Source organism: Jatropha curcas, chromosome 3, assembly GCF_041381405.1.
Source record: "Jatropha curcas cultivar XTBG-Jc1 chromosome 3, XTBG_Jcur_1.0, whole genome shotgun sequence".
Classification (NCBI taxonomy): Eukaryota; Viridiplantae; Streptophyta; class Magnoliopsida; order Malpighiales; family Euphorbiaceae; genus Jatropha; species Jatropha curcas.
Genome location: NC_143153.1, coordinates 19,733,177 through 19,739,275, shown reverse-complemented (window position 1 = coordinate 19,739,275; position 6,099 = coordinate 19,733,177). Strand labels below are relative to the sequence as shown.

Sequence of the window (6,099 nt, the reverse complement as noted above, 5' to 3'; positions counted from 1 at the left end):
TGCTTTGTGCATTTGCATATTTTAAAAACTTCATGTTGTATCAAATGGATGTGAAAAGTGCTTTTCTAAATGGTTTTCTAAATGAAGAAGTGTATGTAGAACAACCTCCTAATTTTGAAATTTTTGATAAACCTAATCATGTTTACGAACTTGCTAAAGCTCTTTATGGTTTGAAGCAAGCTCCTAGAGCTTGGTATGAAAGATTAAGTAAGTTTCTATTAGAAAATGGTTTTTTAAGAGGAAAGGTTGATACAACACTATTTATCAAAAATAAAGCACATGACATTCTAGTTGTACTAATTTATATTGATGATATAATCTTTGGATCTACTACTGATCTTCTTTGTAAATAATTTTCAAAGATTATGCAGGGTGAGTTCAAAATGAGTATGATGGGAGAATTAAACTTCTTCCTTGGACTTCAAATCAAACAATGTGAAAATGGAATTTTCATTAATCAAGAAAAATATACAAGAGAATTGTTGAAACGATTCAAAATGGAAAATGCCAAGGTATGTAGTACACCAATGAGTCCATCCTCAAAATTAGAAAAAGATGAAAAAGGTAAGAATGTGGATATCAAGTTGTTTAGAAGTATGATTGGTTCTTTACTATATCTAACGGCAAGCAGACCAGACATACACTTTAGTGTTTGTCTATGTGCTAGATTTCAATCATGTCCCAAAGAATCTCATTTAATTGCTGTTAAAAGAATTTTATGATATCTTTGTGGAACTTCTAATCTGGGTCTATGGTATTCTAAAGGTGATGCATTTAATCTTGTTGGGTATAGTGATTCTGATTTTGCAGGAAGTAGAATAGATAGAAAAAGCACGTCTGGAACTTGCCAATTTCTAGGTAGCGCCCTTGTATCATGGTTTAGCAAGAAACAGACATCTGTTGCTCTTTCTACTTCAGAAGCAGAATATGTTGTTGTTGGAAGCTGTGTTGCACAAGTTCTATGGATCAAACAACAGCTGGCCGACTATGGACTAAAATTAGAAACAGTATCAATAAAATGTGACAACAGAAGCGCCATCAATTTATCTAAAAATCCAGTTCAGCATTCTAGAACCAAGCACATAGAACTCAGACATCACTTCATACGTGATCATGTACAAAAAGGTGACATAGTGATTGAGTTCGTTCCTACAGAAAAGCAATTGGCAGATATCTTTACTAAACCTTTGAATGAAAGCCAATTCTGCTCAATTAGAAGAGAACTTGGTATGTTAGTTCTAAACTTGTAACTTTAGAACTCTGTAAGTATGTTCTAAACTGCTTTTTATATTCGAAAATGAAAGACCTAATATGTTCTATTTTGTTTTTGCGTGAAAAACGTTTTTATCTAAAAAGAAATGCATATTGCTCTGATATGACATTCTAATGTCACTATCAGAATCTTACTTTAGACCAAATCCGAAAACAGTTAATTTATTGTGTGTGTTTGTTTTATTATGTTTCGTATCCTTAGTTTTTGGCGGTTTTATTTTTTTTATTTTTTTTCTATTTGTCATTTTGAATTTCCCTAAAAACTGTTCTTTATTTCTGATTTTTTTTTTGCTACTTAAACGTTCTTGCCTCTCTATTAACCGCTTCATATTCTTTCCCTCGCTCTCTTGCTAACGAAACCCTAAGTTGTAGTAATATCCTCAATTTTGTAGTTCTTTCTATTCTAGCTTTTTCGATGAATTCGGTTATCCGAATAAAAGGAAAACTTAGAATAATGGGAAACACTATATATTGAGGATGTTAATATTAATTAAATGAAAATTAATGGATTAAGTCCCTTGTAGTATACTTAGTATGCATTAATGAGAATTAATTGCTTATTAATTATATTACGGGCGACATGCCATGTCTTACAGTAGGGTAAGGTGTGACATGTTTATTTTGGTATCAGAGCAGTTTTAATTGCATATTGGATTATATTTTTACTGAAAATAAATGTGTGAAATGTAATCTGCTCAAATATGACATGACTGTTAATTGTTGGATATCTACATCATACAATATTCTAATAAGATGAATGTTTTTCTGTGATAGTATACAGAGGGCGTTTTGTTTTTTATCAATAGTATGCAGGGTGTTGGTCAGGGAGATAATTTTAATCCTCTTGAGGAGCAGTCTGAGGCGAGGCAGGAAGAGAGTGGTGATGCTCCCGAGGGTTCTGATGTCCCTGTTGCGCCAACTGCTGATCCTATAGCCCAGCAGATGGCTGCGTTATTGAGACAAATGGCCGGTAACTTACAGCAACAGCAGCAGCCAATTAGACAGTATGATAAGTTGGTTAAGTATGGGGCCACAGAGTTTTCAGGCACCACTGACCCGATGGTAGCTGAGTAGTGGCTAGAGAGGATTGATAGGGTTTTCTTAAAGCTCCAGTGTGATGATGCTCAGAAGTACGATTATGCAGTCTCTTTACTTCAGGAAGATGCATATGAATTTTGCTACAAGATATAAAAATGTAGGAATTAAAAGGATTAAGTCCCTTGTAGTATACTTAGTAAGCATTAATGAGAATTAAGTGCTTATTAATTATATTACAGGCGACATGCCATGTCTTACAGTAGGGTAAGGTGTGACAGTTGTTCTTTATGTCAAATACCTCAACAATGGCCGAATCAAGTTCCACCTACTCATCTGATTCTTTAACTGAGCAAGAACTCCAACTCCTAAAAGGACTATCAAAGAAATATGAGCAAAAGGAGTCAAAACAGAAAAAGCCAGATGAGGAACCAAAGGAAGAAAAAGCAAAAATTGCTACTTCAAAGAAACAAGTAGATAGGGCTCGCGACAAAGGTAAATCTATCCTCTCACCATATCCTCTCATGCGTTCGTATGTCATTGACTGGAAATTTTTTGGTAGTAATGAGTTTGATTTCAAGGAACTCTTTGAGTTTCAAGGTTGGATGAGTTTTTTGTCGTTAAACAGACTGTGTTATGAGAGTTTAGTCAAAGAGTTCTACGGTTCTCTTAAGGTTAGTGGAACAAAGTCGATCTCTATAAAGCTTAAAAGTTAAATCAAAGCGTTGTCTTACGCTGACTTGAGCAAGATTTTTGATTTGCCAAACACTGGGTCTAGGGTAACTGAAATAACTCGAATTTTTATTTTCAAAAATTTTCCAATTAAATTTAATAAACTGACAGCCTGGAAATGCAGTTAATTATTTAAATGCAAATTCAATAATTCGTACAATGATAAACCGGATCGAAAACCAACTGAAAAATCAAAATCAAACAAAAATCGAGATTTGGGCTGAATCGAACCGAAACAGCCCAAACCATCTAGAAACATCTCCTTTTTTTTTTTTATTCTTCTTCAACGCTGATCTCACCTCACTCAGCCTAGTCTAGCGCACCACCCACGCAGCACCATCCGATAACCCACGCTGCCACCAGACGCCACCGTCGCCACCTCCTTCTTCTTCTCCTCCTCCTCCTTTCTTCTTCTTCCTTCTTTCTTTCTTTCTTTTCTTTTTTTTCTTTTTCTTTCTTTTTCTTCCCTGCGCCTGCGACTCCACTGCTGGCAGAAGCGGATCGGGCCTCCACCAACTCGAGCGGAGATGTCGCGCGCCAGCACCACCCCTCCGCCGCTCCTCGTCGCGTCACGCCAGCAGCGACGCTCCACCCTCTGCTAGATCACGCAGCGCACAGCAGCCCCTAACGCAGCACGATCTCCAACTCGTCAAGCCGCCACCAGCCTTCTGCAGCAATGCCACAGCCCGCCGCTGCCACTGCCGCCACTCCAGCGTGCCTCCGACCACCAACAGCCACTGCTCTTCGATCCGGCACGCGTGGAAATCCCTGATCTAGCGAAATTCGACAAAAAAATTATATTTGGGGTATAAATTAATTTAAATACATTTTAGTTAATTAATTTACTTTTATTAATGATAGTTAATTAAATTTAGTCATTTTAGTTAGTTTAATTTTAATAATTTTAGTTGATTAATCTGATTTTAGTAATTTTAGTGAATTAAATTATTTTAGTAATCTTGATTAATTAATTTAATTTAGCAATTTTGATTAGTTAAATTAATTTAATGTGGTTAGATCTACTGATTAGTTTAATTACTTGATTAATTAAATTAATGTAATTTAGTGTTGATCCATTGATTAATAAAAAATTACTTGATCGATTAAAATTAAATTCGAGTAATAAATAAATTAGGAAATTATGATTTAAGGAATTATAGAAAAATGAACAAAATATTGTTGATGTGGATAAATGTGGAGGACGGGACTAATTGACTGAATTGATTGCCCGATGGATGGGCTGTGAGAACTTGATAAAATGATTAACTGAGTTAATTGGTGGATAGTTGAATTTTTAGGGGAGATGCTGCCGCGATTTCGGTAGAAAAATAAAATAAATTTCGGTATAAAATAAAATAAATTTCGGTAGAAAATAAAATTAATTATAAGCAATTAAATTACTTATAGAGATTAAGTTGTTTATAGAACTTAAACATATAGAGTAAGATTATTAGAGTGATAAATAAATACGGAAACCCAATATATATCTATAAATATATATAGTTTAAATTAATAAGTGAATTAAATGACCGATAACCGAAATAAATAAACGAATGTGAAATATAAGTTTTTAAATCGAAATTCTTATTTAGAATTTTCTTGTTTATTTTAGAGGTTTATAAATTCCGAAATGCAAGGACAAAGGCTGGAAGCATGTGGCTAGAAAGGCAGTCCCCTTAGAGGACAATAAAGAACTGTGAGTAGTGTTAGATAATTTGCCTCATCCGCTTGCATTCATGCATTCACGGCTAAATGTTATCATGCATTATTGCCATATTGTGATGCACTATTTGTTGATATTAAATATTGCTTGATTATCTGTGAATGTGATATTGTTGTGCCTTGTTTGTGTGGAATTGGGATGAAGTGGGTCACCATGGGTTTGTGAGACTGTTATTGTTATATGGATCCTGATACTGATTACTGTTAGCCGGGTAAATGGGAGATCGGCGCCCCCGTGTGCACCTACTGTTACCGTTACTGTTAACCACAGGTTGGCTTCTTTATTTGGGCGCACCGGATAATCTAGGTTTGATCGCAGCCCGCAGGGTGGCCTCCTGTTGTGAGCGCCTGATGATCTAGATTTGATGGAGACGACCGGGTTGCCTCCTGTTGGTATAAAAAAAAAAAAAAAGAGAGAGAGAGAGGATGGAAAAACAATGAGAGGGCTGGTCAAGTGAGGATTAGATCGGTCGGCCAGAATGGGGGATCGGCTCCCTGGTGCACACGTGAGAGGATGGGCCATGTGGGAGGACGGCTCATCGGGGGTTTCGGTGACTCCACTGACTAATTTCCACGTGATGTGATTATATGAAGGTGATAATAATTGTGATTGCTGTTGTATTGCCATTTGTGTGACAAACTGCATGATCATAAAATTAATCAGTGACTAGATAAAAATATTTTTAGCATCTGTGTGATTGTGTGGGGTGAGAGAGTTATCTAACCCTACTCATTGAGTTTGGCGCTCACCCCTGCCTACTTATTTTTTTTCCAGGTAATAGAAGAAAGAAAAATCCTATGGAGTTGAGACAATAATTATATAAGATTGTTAATGATAGAAATGACGATGTAAATGTAAAGGTAGAGTTCCGCAATTGTATTCCAGTTGGGTTGTAAATGAATAATAAAAGTTCATATTAAATATATGAACTGTATTAGTGATACATAACTGAAATAAATTATTAGGCTTGCATCCACAGTTATGAATAGGAAATGACGTTTGCATAATATAGGCTTACTACGGGCTTCGGGGGCCTTAAGCCCACCCAGGTCCTAGTGCCGCTCCGGCCCACGGAAACGGGTCGTGACAGTAACGAAGATTAAGGATATTTCTAGGGTTAGTGAGTAGAAAAAGGAAGAGTTTGCGAAGAAAATTATAAAAAGGGGTTCTGCAGACAAATAGGGCACTATTGAATGCTCAAAGTTTACAGATAGCATGAAATGACTATACAAAGTGATTGTGCATTATATTTATCCCAAAAGTGCTTCACTTACATATGTGAATCAGATTGATCTGTGCATTATATGGCACATAGTTGAGAAGAAACATTTCAACCT

The 6,099-nt window shown here is 35.9% G+C and overlaps 1 long non-coding RNA gene across 1 annotated transcript; it reads left to right on the top strand.

Moving 5' to 3' along the window:
* Positions 1 to 3,356: 3,356 nt before the first annotated feature.
* LOC149497666 (uncharacterized) lies at positions 3,357 to 5,738 on the top strand. The gene is made up of 3 exons (XR_016319898.1): positions 3,357 to 3,845; positions 4,652 to 4,735; positions 5,537 to 5,738. It is a non-coding gene; the product is annotated as an uncharacterized LOC149497666 (long non-coding RNA).
* Positions 5,739 to 6,099: the final 361 nt, after the last annotated feature.